This window comes from Cebus imitator, unplaced genomic scaffold (assembly GCF_001604975.1).
Source record: "Cebus imitator isolate Cc_AM_T3 unplaced genomic scaffold, Cebus_imitator-1.0 Scaffold570, whole genome shotgun sequence".
Taxonomy (NCBI): Eukaryota; Metazoa; Chordata; class Mammalia; order Primates; family Cebidae; genus Cebus; species Cebus imitator.
Genome location: NW_016107885.1, coordinates 325,893 through 343,553, shown reverse-complemented (window position 1 = coordinate 343,553; position 17,661 = coordinate 325,893). Strand labels below are relative to the sequence as shown.

At 42.1% G+C, this 17,661-nt stretch overlaps 1 protein-coding gene across 1 annotated transcript in view; it reads left to right on the top strand.

Annotated features, from left to right (window-relative positions):
* Positions 1-7,411: 7,411 nt before the first annotated feature.
* The window catches only part of NEXMIF (neurite extension and migration factor), a 200,279-nt gene continuing 190,029 nt past the window's right edge, over positions 7,412-17,661 (top strand). The window contains exon 1 of the mRNA XM_017516020.2: positions 7,412-7,988. The gene's annotated coding sequence lies outside the window, so the exon portion shown is untranslated. The remainder of the gene's footprint in view (positions 7,989-17,661) is intronic.

Sequence of the window (17,661 nt, the reverse complement as noted above, 5' to 3'; positions counted from 1 at the left end):
GGGTATAAAAGAGAGAGTGTCCATATGTTGTTTAGCAAAGTTGAAGACACTCATGGACTGTTCCAAACAGATAGTCACACTGGGTGTATGTTGTCTCTACACTTTCTAGATGCCAATGGATTGGTTTGTATGTAGCCGAAAAAGATACTGAAGAAGCATTTGTTGTAGATGAATGAAAACATCTCTTTTCCTGGCTTGTTATGCATTCACTTTTGAAATACATCCTCCATTCTGGGTAGAAGCTTCTTAGGATGCCTTTTGCTGAATAATCTTTGGTGCAATGTTCTTAGAGATTTGGCATGAATTCCTATGTAAATGGACTCAAAGAGGCTAGTTCAGGAAAGATCAGACCTCCCAATCAGCAAGAGCTTCTATTTCCTTCCTAAGATATTCTTCTTCCCTCACTCTCTTTTACTCATATTATTTATTCTATGGTCTCAGCCAGCAATTATTATTCACATTATACTATCACTATCACCATCATTGTCAACATCAGCAGGAACAGCAGTTATTAACAGGGTAAAAAGAAGAATATCATAGGAATGCTAGTATTTATAGAAGAAAACATACCTCCATCAATGTACTAGGAAAACCTTCTTGGAGGATGGGATATTTTAGGAACTTTTGGAATATATGCATGAATAGGCACATTTATTATATGCCTCTATATATAAGCCTTTTGCAGGTGTTTTCATACACCTTAACTCATGAACTGCTCACATGTTCTCTGTAAGATAGAAATTATTACCTTTGTCCCCCCCTTTTTACAGATTAGAATACTATGAATTTATTTATTTTTGATTTTTATAGATATGAGGGTCTCACTATGATTCCCAGGCTTGTCTCAAACCCCTGGCCTCAAGCAACCCTTCTACCTCAGCCTCTCAAAGTGCTGAGATTTCAGGCGTGAGCCACCGCACCCAGGATCACATTAGTAAAGGGTAGAACTCCATGTTATTTAATTCCACTTCTATTCTTTTTTTACTACAATACAGCTCAATCCTCCACCCCTTTACCTGGATTAGTGGGGATGGGGGAGTGAGGTATACACTTAGATACTGGATTTCACAAGAAGACGAGTTCTTTGAGGTCATTTTCTTAAGGGAGCAGAGGTTACCATGTCCAAGAAACCCTGGACTAGATGTTTCTGAAGCTAAGTGAGCTCAATCTGTGTCTCCTCTTCAAACCATGAGACTACATTGAAATTTTCAACAGTGCGTATTTGGCACTAATATTTCCCACAGTGAATAAGGCCTGTAAGCCTGTGTTTGAGAGAGAGAGAGCTCACACTGTACATGGTACTCTGGTGGTATTAAACTTTGAGAAGACCAAAACCCACATCACACACTCCATACATTACCCACAGAACTGCAGTGTCACCCAGGCATGTAGCCACATGATAGAAGGCTGCACTTCACTATGGAACCGGTTAAAGATGCCTGCTGATCTCTGTCCATGGTCCTGTCCTAAGGCATCGCAGCTCCCACCTTGCTCAGTGCTGCCAAAGCCACAAACATCTTTGGCTTGTGGCTAGAACTGTGTAACAGGTCCCTGTGTACTTGGCCGTTTGGCCTGGCTTCATCTGAGGCTTCTCCAATGGCTATTGGCAACTAAAGGTGGAAGTGGTTTTCTCTAGACCTCAGTTCCCTAACTTCGAGTCACTCAAGCCTGTCCCAGCATGTTTCAAAGGCTCACCCCGAGAGGGGAAGTACTCAAGTGGCAGGAGCTGTCCTTGTCTAGGCTAGCTTTGAACACGGCAGGCAAGGCACCTGAGTATGTTGGACAAATTGGGGCAGGACACCCCAGACACTATGGATTGGAACCAGCACTTTGTTCACCTGGGCTCGATTTGTGAGCCCTACTATTTACCCCCTCTCTCAACAACTCAGATCTACCTTCATAGGACACTGAACTCAATCAACAAGTTATGTTTGTTTGTTTGTTTGTTTGTTTTGTTTGTTTTTGTTATAAGACTTCAATAAAGTAGTAGAAAGAGAATATCTGCTGTGTGCCACTCTGTTAGAATAGATTGTCATGAACAAAAGACATGATGTGTGTGAAAGTAGATCATAAATCATAAATTTTCATCACTCTCTGTCCTCTGAACCCCAAGGGTCACTTTCTCAGCTATCTACCTATCTAGCATGTGACCATAACCTTTCTTTTCCACATTTATAAAGTAGGAAGTGAGAATTTAAGGTTAATATATCCTAGAGTTTCAAAGCCTTTCATAACTGGCCCCATTCAACCCCTCCAAATTTTGCTTGCTCCATGGAACAAGCCCTTAGCTCCAGACCTGTTGTACATGTCAACTGACTCCCAAATATATTGCTTATTATTCTGCCTCAGCACTTCCTCAGCTCATGCTCTTCCTCATACTCGATATGCTCTTCTCCTTACTGCCTAGTACTGTCATACTTCTATTCCCCGGCTACCACACCTGGGGCATACCCAGGGACCCCCAAACTCCTCTGGTACCCTAAAGCCCTGACTTTTTCTCACCTGTCTCTCAGCCCTGAATCTGCACATCCTGGGAGTGTTGTCTTCCTGTGTTGCCATTTCCCCTTATAGAGTCCTTTGAGGCAAAAAAAAAAAAAAAAAAAAAGTGTCTTTAATTGTCTCTATTTTCTCCTCCTGAGACCTAATACAGGGCCTAAATCAAACACTACCTGAACAACTTATAGAATAGGGATCCTCTTGCCCCTCCAAGGGCTGCTGTAAGGAGAATAAAATGAGACATCTGTCTATTGTCAAGAGAGCTATAGTTTTCTAATCCTGTTTAGGACAAAACAGAGAAGTATTGAGCCAGCTCAATAAATTAAGATACGTTTACTTTAAATGTCAGTTCCATTGTATTTATTTGGAGCCCTCAACATGCTGGGTGCTGCCCCTCAAACAAGAGGAACAGCCAATGCTGATTTTGATTCATTGGCCATTCAATTCTGGAACACCCCTCTTCAGTTCTTTTGGGCCATTCTTTGACATTCACCAGGGAAATGCAGCATAAAGTTCCAGCCAGAGGCCATTAGTATAATTAGTATATAGTCTCTGGGCACAATAGTGGTACATTATATGAAAAGTAATATGGTAGTTTCTTTCATAAGTAATATGATAGTTTTTGCATATGCATATGATATCATAATGTTATTTCTGTCATTCACCTTATTTTAGCCTTCTTGACTAAGATAAAAACGTACATTTTGGCTGAAAGACATCCTGTGTCTGGCCTCGGCATGATAGAAACTTTCTGGGTCCATCTCCAGAATGGCAACATCTCTTATATCCCAGAAATATACAGACACTGTAGCTCCCTTCACTGGGAGCAGGCTGAGTTTGGGGGCTGATAGGGAGATGACATGGCAGGCCAAAAACTACAACACCCTTGGCTGGCATCTGAAAGAATGTAGCCATTTTGTGATACCAGTTCCAGAGGCAGAGGATCATGTAGTCATGTAACATGGAAGTAATCGGGGAATTAAATGTTTTTCCCAAAGAGAAACTCCAGTAAACTCTCTTTAATCTTTGTTATCTAACCTATCAGCCAGTGGTGAGATTATGTTCTCCATGTCCCCTATGGAGAAACTACAGTTCAGAGAGGTTTGATAATTTTCTAAAAAACATACAGTTTGCTTATGGCCAAATTAAGGTTAACACCCAAGATTCTAGGTTGTACTTCATTACTTCATTACTTCATTACTCCACTTTCGTCTAATGGATATGCTACCATTGGTTGTTAAATAGCAGAGGCCAATTATTCCCAAATGGCACCTTCTTCAATTGAAGTTTCACAGTGATTCTCTTATTTAGATCTGCCTTAGAGGGAGGACCACTCTAAAAGAGAGTCTCTGTTACGTTTTTAATCAGTAAGACCCCAGGGAAAGGGATGATGGAGGCTAAGATAGGTCTGACTTTAGTACCACTCTAGATGAAGCAAGGAATGTAGTGAATCCAATCAGTGTTTTACATCCTATCTGTGTTTTTATATTGAGTGCTTCTGTTGTGCTGGGCACTGTGCTCAGATATGGGCATCAGAGTTGAAAGTATCTGCTCTACTCTCCATAAATGAACAGTCTAGAAAGGGAAGAAAACACATAATCAGACAGTGTCAGTATCATATACTAAGCGTAATTATTGCAGTAAACACAAATGCTATGGGAGCACAAAGAGGATGCCAAGGCTAGTCTAAAGGTAGGGATGGGCCCTCAAAAGTTTTTATGGAGTAACTACAGTTAATATCTGTGCCTGCCCATTGAAAATATTCAGTAAAAGTTAGCTATTATCACTATGACAGTACACATTGTCATTGCCCTCAAGGAGCTTATGGTCTAGCAAAGGAAAACATACCAATATATAACTATAATAATATGCAATTTAAGCTATATGGTCTCTTGGAGAAAGCATACATGAATAATAACTCACATTGAGTGAACGCTGCCTATGTGCCAAGCACTATTCTGAGGACATTATATTTATTCCTTCATTTAGTTCCCACAACAAACCTATGGTTAATACAATTTTTCTCAATTATTAATGTAAATGAGGAAACTGAAGCACAGACAAGTAAAGTAATTTGCCCAAAGTCATACAACTAATGGATATTGTTAAGTAGTCACACTTAAACCTGTCTGAAAGAAGAGGAAAAGCCATCTGGAAGATGACCTGGCACTCACAGGTAGGCCATGGCTGGTCTCCTGATAGACATAAGCACTCTTACAAAATATTGACATCAGTGTTACACTGAGAACATGACAAAATGAAACAAAACAAGACTCCTTCATAATTTTCTCTAAGCACAGATAAAAACCCCACAAAAGCCTTATCTCCACTTTAGTCTACCTCCCTATAGATAAGATTGATTAAGATGCCCAGTCATAGAATTGCCCTTGCTTTCTGACAGCATTCAATATATAATTAATTCCCATTTTCTTAAACCCTCCCCCAATTATCCAACCAAAACCCAAATCCTATAACAAATCCTTTTTACCATCCTTTATCTGAGATATCCCATTCCTGTTTTGTTAGTTTGATCTGGCTGCCATAACAAAATATTACAGGCTAAGTGATTAAAACTGAAATTTATTTTCTCACAGTTCTGGAGGTTAAGAATCCAAGATCAAGGTGTTAGTAGGTCTTGTTTCTCCTGAGATCACCATCTCCTTAGCTTGCAGTTGATCTTTTTGTGTTGTCTATGTCCTATTTTCTCTTCTTACAAGGACCTCAGTCATATTAGATTAGGGCCCATCTTCAGGGCCTTATTTTAACTTAGTCGCCTCTTTAAAGGCCCTATCTCCAAACACTGTCACATTCTGGGTTACTAGGAATAGTCAGAGCTTCAACATATGAATTTTTTGGGAAAGGTAAATCAGCCCATAACAGCCATGGTGTATGTTATCCCTCACTCTAACAAGCAGTAAGCCCAAATCGTTGAACTACAGTTGTGTTTCCGTTAGTTTTTGGCTGAAGGGCATTGGCAAAAATTATAACTGGTAACTAGTAATCAATTAACTTTATAAAGGAAGAATAGCATATGTGGTTAATACAGATCAAAACCATGTGCTTTCTGACAACGGAAAAAGAACAATTCATTCTGGACATTGAGATCCAGCCAATAGATGGGTGGCATTTTGCATGGTTAATCTTTTTTGCTTCTTTCTTTGTTTTTGCTTTTGAGAGCAGAAGCCAAATTTTATTTGTCTTTTTATTTATTCTACTGCCTGAAAGATGCAAATATATTTGCACAGTGTCTCACAAATGCAAGACAAATAAGATATCCCTATCCTCAGGACCATATACCTGACTTCCTTGTGACTCAATTTTCTCACTTGTAAAATTGACATAGTAAAATTGTGTTTGTTGTGAAGATTAAATAATTAGTGTAGATTGCTTAGCACAGTGTCTGGCATATAGTAAGGACTCAATAAGTGTGATTATTTCAGGCTGAGTTGCCATTTGTGGATGAGTTTCACAGAAATAAAATGAGAGGGAGAAATAATAAAATTGTTTTGAGCAAGTGGAATGACAGAAACAAAGGCACAGAGATGAGGAGCTGTAAAAGCCATACAGACACTTTATAGTCCAGGAATGAAACACCCATGGTAGACAGCCTCAAACTTGGTAAAGTGACCCAGACCTTATTGTTAATGGGATATCTGGAACATTTGTCTCCAGTACTTTTCCAGGGAAAAGAAAATATGCTCCCACCCCCACCTCTGTACTGTTTCTGGGGAGGGGTTGTATGACAAATGATGGTGAGAAGTTGCACATATCAGATCTCAAAGCCTAAGCCCTGTTAGCCATATGAGACCATAGCTGTGGCAGCAGAGAAATCTGAAATTGGGCCCTGCCTGACTCGAGAAGCTGTGCTTTGACAATGATGCTGGAGCAAGCACACACAAAGTAGCTAGTTTTATCCCTTCTGTTCTAGTACCAACATTTTCATCTCTTGCCTCAGCTCCTAGTGGTGACAACTCCCAAGGCTCAGGCCCAACCTTGCACCCAGAGCTCCAGAAATACTAAATGGTTCCTCCTGAGATGCTTGCCAATCGTTTTGCTGTTTACTGTTGAATTCCCAGGACGTCTGAAGGAAAATGACCGCCTGAGAGATTTTTCAATGACAGTCATCAGGCAGATCTGTTTTCCTTCCTAGCCATATTCAATTTTCCTTCTTTCCTTTATTCCCCAAACATCCCTCCCCAATTGTGTGCCTTCATCCAACGCTTCAAACAGGACCCACGTTCCTGGGGGCCCAGGCCCTGAAGTTAAGAGTAGGTAGAGGTTGAATGGTTAGTGGCTTGGTGGATGAAGCCATTCAAATATTCTTCCCCAAACTTCAGAGTACACCTCTCCGCACACACAACTGCCCCAAAAGGCGTGGGAGAGTGGTGTCCGGTTGCGTGTCTGCCAGGGGAAGAACGCACCAGTGGCGTGGTGGATTGGAAGGGCAGCAGGAACGCGAGTGGGGGGCGGGGTGGAAGTGGGGAAGGGGGGTGCGCGCCCTTTATGACAGGTGGCCGCGCAGTGCGCGCTCCCGGACGCTTAAGGGGAGGAAGAGACAGACGGACAGAGTTGGGGGGGGCACATAAGGAAGGGACCTTAGAGAGGGCAAGGAGAGAGAGAGGAAAAGGGAGGGCTGTGGTGGAGAAGGAGGGTAGAGGGGGGAAGGCGTCCAGCAAGAACAGCCGTGTTGTAGGAAACAATGGCAGGGGCAATAGCGATGGTGGCAGCAGAGGCAGCCCCACTCTGGGCACCTTTCTGAATGGGCAGAGACAGCTCTGAGAGAGGAGGGGACTAGGCAGTGCCTGCAGAGGCTCTGAGAAAAGCGGTAGAGGGAGGAGAAGAGGGAGGAGGAGGAGAAAGAGGAGGAGGAGTAGGAGGAGGAGGAGGGAGGGGTAGGAGCGGGGACTAGGCAGGGGAAGAACCTGGGAAGGAAAACCAGTAGCATCAGCAGCAGCAGCCGCCGCCGCCGCCACAGCAGTAGCATTAGCGGCAGTAGCAGCATTTAGCAATAGCTTTAACAGCTATAGCGACAGTAGCAGCCTCCCTCCTCTCTCCCTCTCGCGGACGGCCGCAGCCACCGCACGGAGCGGGCTCCAGGCGCCGCGCGCGCAGCCCGCTCGCTAGGTAGCTCCAGCCGGGGCGAGAGGTAGTGCAGGCGAAGCAGGGACCCTTAGAGCAGCCGGGCAGCCGCAGAAGCTCTGAGTTTCAGGGCCAGAGCCCGACAGCTCTGACTCCATCTAGCGTGGCGGCGGCGGAGCCTGAGGGAGCGAGCGAGGAGAGAGGCGCGTCCACCTGGCGGGCCCTGCGCATGGAGCTGAGGCAGAGGCGGCGGCGGCGGCAGCAGCAGTAGCAGTAGCAGCGGCGGTGGCGGCGAAGACAGCTCGAACAGCTGAGGCGACGGCGGCAGCCCAGCCTTGACTGCGACCGCGCTAGCTACAGCGCCTGCTGCCTGAGCCCGCCAGCGACGTGCGCCTCAGGAGTCGGCCTGTGAGGTGAGTACGAGCGCTGCCATAAAGCCCCCTGGCCTTCTCGCCGGCTCCCTGGCTGGCTAGGGGTGGCGGCGGCAAGGGATGGAACGAATTGAGGGAAGTCGAACAAGAAGAGAAGGAAGGGAAAACGGAAGAGAGGACGTCTGTGTGCGAATGTGTGCGTCTGTGTATGAGATAGCGAGGCCTCGAGGGCGAGAGATCCCGGCTCGCCGTGACAGGCACTGCAATCTAGGAAAGGCCTCTGTGCTTGCGCCGTAGGAAGGGGACTGCGGGGGGAGGGGAAGCGAGCGGACCGGAGCCGCCGCGCTTATACGCACATAGCCCGGCAGAGTGCTGCTTCCTTTCGGATTGGTGCAGGGTAGAGCCTGGCCAGGGAATGGGGCATGGGCATGGCACGCTTCGGTGAGAGCGGGAAAACCCACGCGGTGGCCGAGGCCGGGTGCTCAGACCAAAGCCGCAAAGGTGCGAAGCCAGGCGGCGTTGGTGACCACAGAGCGCCCCCAGGACACGCGCCACTCGGCCGAGGCTGTGGACAGGTTTAAGTTGAGGGCCAGACTGAGCCTCACCCAGCTCGTCACCTTTGCGGAAACTGGCTGGTGGCCCCTTCCCGCTCTCGGTGGCGGTCGAATTGACGCTTTCCTGTGTGGGTTCTGGCGCTTCTCTCTGCCGCGCCCCGAAACACACGTCGGCTCGCGTGTTGTACACCCTGCAGGGCGGGAAGGCAGTGAGCCGGCGCCGGCAGCCGAGACCCGCTCCGGGAAAGTGTGGAAACCGCGCCGCTGAGTTGGCGCCGTTCCGCTGAGGAATTCAGCGATTTCAGCATGACTGCTTCTGTCTGTCTGATTCGTGAGGGACCGAATCACCCGCGCAAGGTTTTCTGTCTTTTTCGAAGTTAAAAAAAAAAAAAAAATTGGCATCCCCATTTCGACAACAGCACTTTTGATTTTTGTTAAGCTTCTGGTTGCATTTTGGAATAAGTGGTCTCATATTTTGCTTCTGGGTTTTGGCTCCCAGCATATTGTTGAATTCTGTGCACAGCACTACACTTAGCTATGTGGCCTTTTTCTAATGTTGCGTTTTCTAGACTGTTATCTGAAAAGACATGATTTGTGTTGTAGGGCTGGCAGGGCTGTTTTTATAAAATGTCTAAAGCACTCGAATCCCGGGATTTGAATATATCCTTGGTTGTTTTTGGTGGAGTTCCAGGAATATTTTGCTTGGTGAGAAAAGGTGCTATAATGGTCTTCCCTGAACTCCTTACGACCATTTGTTTTGGGGGGGTGAATCTCCCTTACATCTTTTACGCATGAGGTAACATATGACCAAACGTTTTATTTACAGCAGTGACGTTCTTATGGCTGAGGAGAATTTACACTTATTGAAAAAAATATTTTTAGAAGGGAACAAAAAAGTCCTAAGTAACTGTCATTTTACATATTAACTGGGAAAGCTGCTAATCAAATAAAACTGGCTGAGTGTCTGAAACTCTATCTCAGTGAAATATGTGGCTGTGAATATAATTAACCATCTGTCTAGTGAGCAATTTAAATTTGGGCTGGTACATTTTTATTACAGTGTCTAATTTCTGGAAGACGTACATTTTACCCAGCAGTAAAAACAAAAACGTATTTGCTTACTAGGTCAAAAATTTACTTGGTGTGGTGATGGTATTTCCCTCTCTTCCCCCGTGTGTTTCATAGTCCCCACACTGCTTAACCTAGGAGGTCAAAATGAGCCTCTTGTTTTTGCAAATAGCTTTTTTACAATAGAGGAAGGGAAACCAGCCCTGGTGGCTAGTGATTAGACATTTTTGTTTTTTAGAAATACTTTCCAATATTTTAGCTCCCCACAAATCTAGATAGATTGCATGCATGCGAGTTTAAAAATATAATTTTTGGTGCACATGTGTTCAAATGAGGTAGGGTGATTGAACAAAATTTGTAAGACTTGAAATTTTTCTATTTACTTTCTCTGAGTCTGATGAGTTCTCTACCTGGCTCTCCCAACTGGCCCCCCCCAGACACAAACTCATACAAAAACACAACCTTTTGTCCTTTTGGCCAGCTTTTAAGGTTAATGGTGTTTAGATCTGTGATTTTAACAATATACTGAGAAACTGCTTTTTTTTGTAAATCGTAAGTGTAAAATACCATGACATAAAAAAACATTGTATATATATATAAAGTTTCCCTTATGGTGTGATTTTAGCGAGAAATTTATTACTAGGAAAAAAGAGGGATAGAGTTTGAATAGAGATGAAATGGCTCTGGGAAGATTAGATTTGAGCGACCTCCAGCAAATAGCTATTGTTAACATAACATAATTTAAATGAACCATAGATTGATTGTGCAGTAAGCTAGAGAAAGTCATTTAAAGGAAAATACTTTTAAAGCAAATATTTGCCTAAATAAGAGCTCTGATAAATTGGTAACAATTATGTAAGTACATGGCAGAATTTGACATATGTCAAGTCTGTTAAATAAATCAACCTGTTCAGTGAATAAAGTGAATAAATCTTTGATGCATCAGTGCTTTTTCACACACACGCATGCACACACACAAAATTATAACACCCTGTTGCCAAAGTCAAACAACTGCAACACTGCCACTTTCTGTTTCACTTCAACTTGTCTCTTTTCCCTCTTTTTATTTTTTCTGCAATCTTCTGATTACTTGTAAGCTACCCAGTGAGCAGAGAGAACTAAAGGTGTGGTGGTGGCCTGTGTTTCGGAGGTGGGAGAAAGAGAAGAAAAGTGCTAAATGCTGGGGCACTCAAAGATCTGCTCATGGATCCCTGACATGGTCACTATGGAGGTCCAGGTCTCATGGACCACCGTGGTGTATTTGCATAGGAGGACTGGCCTATCCAAAGAAGCATTGGTTGCAGTTTCTCTTTTCCTAAATCCAGTATTAGTAAATATATTTTTTTCATCTGTAAATCCCTTAGTAAGGGGAGAAAAAGAAATTCTATTTGGCATTTGACTTTTACATTACCTTTAAGCTTTTATCTGATGGTGCATATGTTAAGTGTTCCTGGTAGGAGTAAGCAAAAGGAGAAAAGGGCCAAAGTGGGTGAAAGGGAAGGGGAATGGTTCACTAAAGAGTAGGTCATTTGGCTTCCTTTTCCCATCTTAAGAGATTTTAGGTTTTCTTTTACTTCAGAGGAAGTAAATGAAAAAAAAGAAAAGAAAAATCATTTTTTCTTTTCTTTTACTTCCACTGAAGAGTTGGCCACCAGCTCCCTAATGCTCCAACAGAGCACCTTTTCAAACCTAAGGTCATAGGGTCAGACATAAAGAACTTGTTAGCTTCTTTATGCCACTTCTCCAGGGCTTGTTGAAAACAATAAAAAATACATACACCTACTATGTACCCATAAAAATAAAAACAAAGAGCACCGAACGAGATTGATTACTTGGAGCTACCTTTAAGTTCACACCATTTCTCTTGCCCAGAAAATTTCTTTTTAGGCAAAGATGAACATTTCTCTTTTCTCAAATGACAGTGGCTCTGTTTGTAAGTACATCACAACCTTGGGGATATCTGGTCTGGGATGTGGTCAGCTGGGAAAGTGGAAGGTTCGGAGAAGCTGCCTTTTAGTGATGACAGGGTCTTTTATGGGCCAGCTACAGGTAGGCATGAGGACTTCTTCATCTCTGTTCCCTTCAGTCCCTCATTGCCACGGTGATTCACAGGCCTCTGCTAGGGAATGTGCTCATTTTGGTCTTTTTCTGTAGGTAAGTGCTATGATCTGATTTCTTTCCCTATCATCTTCTCTGGTGGAAAAGAAGCTGAAGTCTTCATGACCAACTATGAATACTATGCACACAATTATTACTTTTCCAAAGAACACTTCAACATATAATCTTATTTATCCCCAGTGTGATAATTTTGATATAAACAATTATCTACTGTTTTCTCCAGCACCCCCAAGCCCCATTAAAAAATTTTTCAGCTTCTCACCCTCAGTAGCCCATTTTAAGTGTTATACCATTAGCCTAAACAAGACGCTCCTCCTGATGTTTACTCTGAAGGGATTTAGAGGTTTAGGGCCAAGATTAATTATACCTGGGGCCTGACTGCTAAAGTAGTGCCAAGTCATCCTCCGTCAAGAACAGGTGTAGAGATTCATTTTATTTGGGGGAAGTTAAAACATTTCCTCTATGAAGGACTATAAGTAGAGTGGCCATATGTTGTGGTTTACGCCTGTTGTCCCAGCATACTTATTTTACCCTTGAAAATGTCCCACTTTGGAAAAGAATTTTGTGATCACCTTACTATAAGCCACCTTCTAAAGAAACCATGCTTCTCAATTTGGGGAGGTAATTATATTTGCAAAACTTGAGTGGATAATGAGCTTTGGAGACATTATAATCCCCTAACCCAGCTCAGCCTATCGTTTTCCTAGCTAAAAGATCTTTCTGGAGAAGACCCCCTGAAATGATTCAGGCCTTGGGCCCAACAGAATTTGGGTTACTGACTCCAAAGGCATCTCTCCAAAATGCCTGTGTCTATTTGCACATACACATGCATATAAAGAGGTGGTATCTGCATGTTGGAAAATGGCTGCTCTAACTTTCATGAAAGACTGGTAAGAGTTAATAAGTTTGAAGTTTATCAGGAGAAAGTTAAGTTTAGAGATAACATCCTGACCATGGTAGTCGTAAGATACAAGGGCATAGCACCAAGAGAAGTGTTCGTTCTTTTCAGAATAGGTTTGAGAAGTGCACAGGCAACTTTCTGTTTCAGATAGTTTGTGTGTGGTCTTGATTCTTGTGTATATAGTTTTTCAATTTGCATTTTCCATAATAAACATGATGATCTTTTCAACTGCCTCCCAGTCTTCCCAGTATCCATGATTGGCTTTCATCAATCCAGGGCAGGAGTTAAAAGAAACTATGGCCCACAGACCAAATCTGGCCTGCTATGGAAAGAGAAATAATGCAGACAAGAAGAAAACATGGAACCATTTAGAGTTGCTTCTGCAAACATTTTCAAGCTTCCTCTTCTTAATTGAGCTTCACTTAGTTCAATGTTAGAATGAGTTCACATTTTGTGATTATATTTCAGCTCATATCAAGGGTTTGGAGATTGTCCAGAGCCCGGTAGAATGACAGAGGGTGACCCGAAAAGTGAAATCCACAAATGAATTTTTTGTTTGAGTCAAAATGTCAATAGCTATTTTTTCTTTCCTGCCTTGGTGAATAATCCAAATTTTGTTGTGCCACTAAATTCTTTATGCCTTCCTCCCCAATATTTGCCATGTTATTCCATGCATGCCTGTGATTGCTTGAATAGGAACCTGCTTTGTCTTTAGTTACTAAATAACTGGAACACATTCTGAAGATGTGCTGTTTTACTAAGTAGGGGAGTAGAAAAAATGGGCCATCACCATCTAGCCAATGGTCCCTAACCTTGGCACGAACCCCTGTGAAAATTCAATGAATGCCAAGGATGCTGTCTTCAGAAAAGTGTATATTTACACATACATTTTCAGGAAGCCCAACCATGCATTGTGAGTTTAAAGCCTCAGTACTAACCTTTCTCTAGTTGTTACAGAATTTTCGTTGTATGGCTGTCATGGTCATGGTAGCTTGAAATGGAAGCCATGAAATGACTCTCTCAAAAAAGTATGCTATTGGCATATTTATGGTCCACAGCCCTCAGCTACTGTTACAAGCATTTTTCTGATTAGCCTTCGCAGGCATTTTTTTATTATGAAAAAGAGCCACTTAGCACTCACTTTTACATTACCATTCTCACTGAAAACAAGTCAAGACTAGTTTCCCCAAATTATTGACTTGTCAACTCTCTAATTCTTCAAATGCCTGTTCAGCTTCCACACACCCCCCCCACAAGTTCATCACAAATATATAAAATATATTCCATAAAAGCTCACTCACGTTTCATCTGCTCCTACCTCTCTCTCTTTCATCTGTCCCTCTATTTCTCTTAACCAAGGGTCTGACCAATATTGGGAACTCTTTCTAGCACCAATCATTAGGTATAGTGATGGAGTCAGGGAGGGAGATGGTGTCCAGATACCTTCATGGGGACCCTTAAGACACATGAGTCTTTTGGAGTATTAACCATCTTGGAGAGAGTTAATGTATTTCATCCTGGATATCTAACATTATATATTAATGGCAAAGCTCCTTAAGATTTGCAAACACGAATATATGCCACATCTCTATCTTGCAGTTTGGATGGTAGTAATAGGTGGTGTATTAGTCTGTTCTCATACTGCTATGAAGAAATACCTGAAACTGGGTAATTTACAAAGAAAGAGGTTTAATTGGCTCATGGTCTCACAGGCTGTACAGGAAGCATGGCTGGGGAGGCTTCAGGAAAATTTCAATTATGACAGAAGTGGAAGCAAGCATGTATTACATGGCCAGAGCAGGAGGAAGCGAGCACAGGAGGAGGTACTACACACTTTTAAATAAGCAAAGCTCATGAGAACTCACTCACTACCATGAGAACAGCAAGGAGGAAATCTGCCCCCATGATCCAGTTACCTCCCAGCAGGCCTGTCCTCCAACATTGGGGATTACAGTTTGACATGGGATATGGGCAGGGACACAAATCCAAACCATATCAAGTGGTATTCAGATTCATGAATAAATGTTTATTTTTTCTTGTCTTAGTAGTTTAGACTATTGCAGAGCGTGTGGGTTAATAGAACCCTAAGACTGGAGGGGTTCATTAATGATAATTGATAATTAAATTCAGCAAACACTTATTGAACATCTACTGTGTGCTAAGCCCTGGGATACTGGGGACAGAGAAAATAACAAAATGAGTTTTTCTGCCTTATAGGGAATTAGCTTTGCTCCTGGCTGGGTCTTTTTAGCATCTGCATGAATTTACCCTACGATTTTTCTAATTCAATGTATTCTTCTATTGTTTCTATGTTCTACCCCTTGGTAGTCTGTTTCCTGTTGCTTATAATGGAATGCCTGAAACCGAGTAATTTGTAAAGAAAAGGAATTTATTTCTTATGGAGGATGAAAAGGCCAAGGTAGCGGGGTTGCATCTGGTGAGGGCCTTCTTGCTGGTGAATTATCTGTAGGGTCCTGAAGCAGTACCAGGGCATCATATGGCAAGGGGGCTGAATGTGCTACCTCAGGTCTCTCTTCCTCTTCTTACAAAGCCACCAGTCCACTACCATGATAACCCATTTATCCATTAACCTATTAATCCATCAAATTATGAATGGATTAATCCATTCACCTTTTATAGGCTCCACCTCTCAATACTACCACATCAGAGATTAAATTTCAAGATGAGTTTTGGAGGAGACAAATATTCAAACCATAGCAAAAAATAAGTATAGATGTCCTGTTTTTCCAATACAGGGTTTCTTAGCAAATAGATATCTCTAGCTGAGTTAAGACAAGATTTCCAGCCCCTATGGCAAAATGCTTCTGTTCTTATCCCTGCATTAGTTTAACAGGCCCCATTTAATAGGGAATAATGTGATTGTTTCCATGCAATTCTGAGGCAACATTTCTATCACTGCTATCATTGGTGATGTGGAGTTGCAAATGTCATTAGCCATGATGTATTGACTATTGCTTTAAAATTATAGTATGGAATTATTGATTCTGACTAATGAATTGAATGTACTCTGTAAAAAGCCAGCTGTCCATCTTTGAGTGGTTTGGTTTTTAACCCCTATTTCATAGCATTATCAGTTTTCTACCATGGTTGCTGTAACAAATTTCCAAAATCTTAATGGTTTAAAATAAAAAATTTATAATTTTACAGTTTTGAAGTTCAGAGATTCAGTGTCTGAACTAGGCATTCGCCAGGCTATAATCAAGGTGTAGGCAGGGCTATCTTTTTTTCCAGAGGCTCTGGGGGTAGACTCCAGTTCTTTGTTTCTCTGGCTTCTAGGGGCTGCTGGAATGTTTTGGCTCATGGCCCCATTCCATATTCAAATCTAGAGATGGGACATTGTTTCCTCACACTGCATTACTTCAATCTTGCTTCTGTCATATTTCCTTCTCTGACTCTGACTCTTACACCTCCCTCTTCTGCTTATAATGATCCCTATAATTATATTTGGTCTACCTGGATGGATAATCCGAGATAATCTTTCCATCCCAAGGTTTGTTGATTTGCAACCTTAATTCTATCTGCAACTTTTAATTCCTCCTGTGCCATATAACCTAACGTATTCACAGGTTCTGGGAGTAGGATGTGGACATGTTTGGAAGGCCATTATTCTGCCTACCACAGTGACTTGATCTTTTTTGTTGTTGCTTTTTATTTAGGAATAATGATAGATTCACGGAAAGTTGCAAGGACACTTTATCACATGTGTATATTTGTGTTTTTTATTTACTTTTATTTTTATAGAAACATGGTTTTACTGTGTTGACCAGGCTGGTCTTGAACTCCTGGATTTAAGAAATCCTCCTGCTTGGCCTCCCAAATTGCTTGGATTACTGGTGTGAGCCACTGTGCTGGGCCAGCACATGTATATATTTGTGCAACCACCATCATAATCAAGATATAATATTATTTCATCACTGCTAGAGATCTCTTTTGTGCTACACTTTTATAGTTTTTGTAGTCACATTCACCACTCCTTTGCCATTTCAAACTCCTTGCAATCACCAATATATTTTCCATATCTAAAGTTTTATTATTTCAAGATTTTTATATAAATGGAATCATAGAGGATGTGACTTTGGGGGGTTGGCTTTTTTTCACTCAGCATAATTCCCTTGAGATCCATCCCAGTTGTTTTGTGCATAAATAATTCATTTATTTTTACTGTTGAACAGTATTCCATGGTATGACTGTGTCACGGTTTATTTGATCATTCACCTGTAGGGAGAAATTTTGGTTGTCTCCATTTTTTGGTTATTACAAGTAAAGCTGTATGAACATTAGCATACACGTTTTTTTTTTTCTTTCTTTTTTTTTAGTGGGGGGCGGTGGAGTGGGATGGAGACCCGCTCTGTTGCCCAGGCTGGAGTGTAGTACTGCAGTCTCAGCCCACTGCAATCTTCACCTCCCAGGTTCAAGCAATTCTCTCACCTCAGCTTCCCAAGTAGCTGGGACTACAGGAGCATGCCACCATGCCCAGCTAAGTTTTCTAATTTTTGTATTTTTAGTAGAGACAGGGTTTCACCATGTTGGCCAGGCTGGTCTTAAACTCCTGACCTCAGGTGATCCACCCGCCTCAGCCTCTGATTACAGAGTTGGGATTACAGTGCTGGGATCACAGGCATGAGCCATTGCACCCGGCCTAGCATTTTTGTGTGAATGTAAGTTTTCATTTCTCTGGGAGAAGTTCCCAGGAGTTCAATTGCTGCATTGTATGGTAAGTGTATGTGTAGTTTTTTAAACTAAAAACTAATTTTGCAATTTTTTTCAGAAACTGAAAATCTATTTTCCAAAGTGTCTATAAATACATGATTTATTATAGTCTACTAGTATCATTTTACTTGTTTGAGTAAATTATAGAAACCTTACCCCTCTTTATGTTCCTTGAACTTTCCCCACTTACAATTGCCTTACTTTCTCTGCATATATTTAGAACTACATTAAACAATGCTTTAATTTTTGCTTCAACCCTCAAACATAATTGAGAAACCCAATGGGAGAAGCAAAGTCAATTATATTTACCGTTACTTTTACTCTTTCTGTTGTTCTTTGTTCC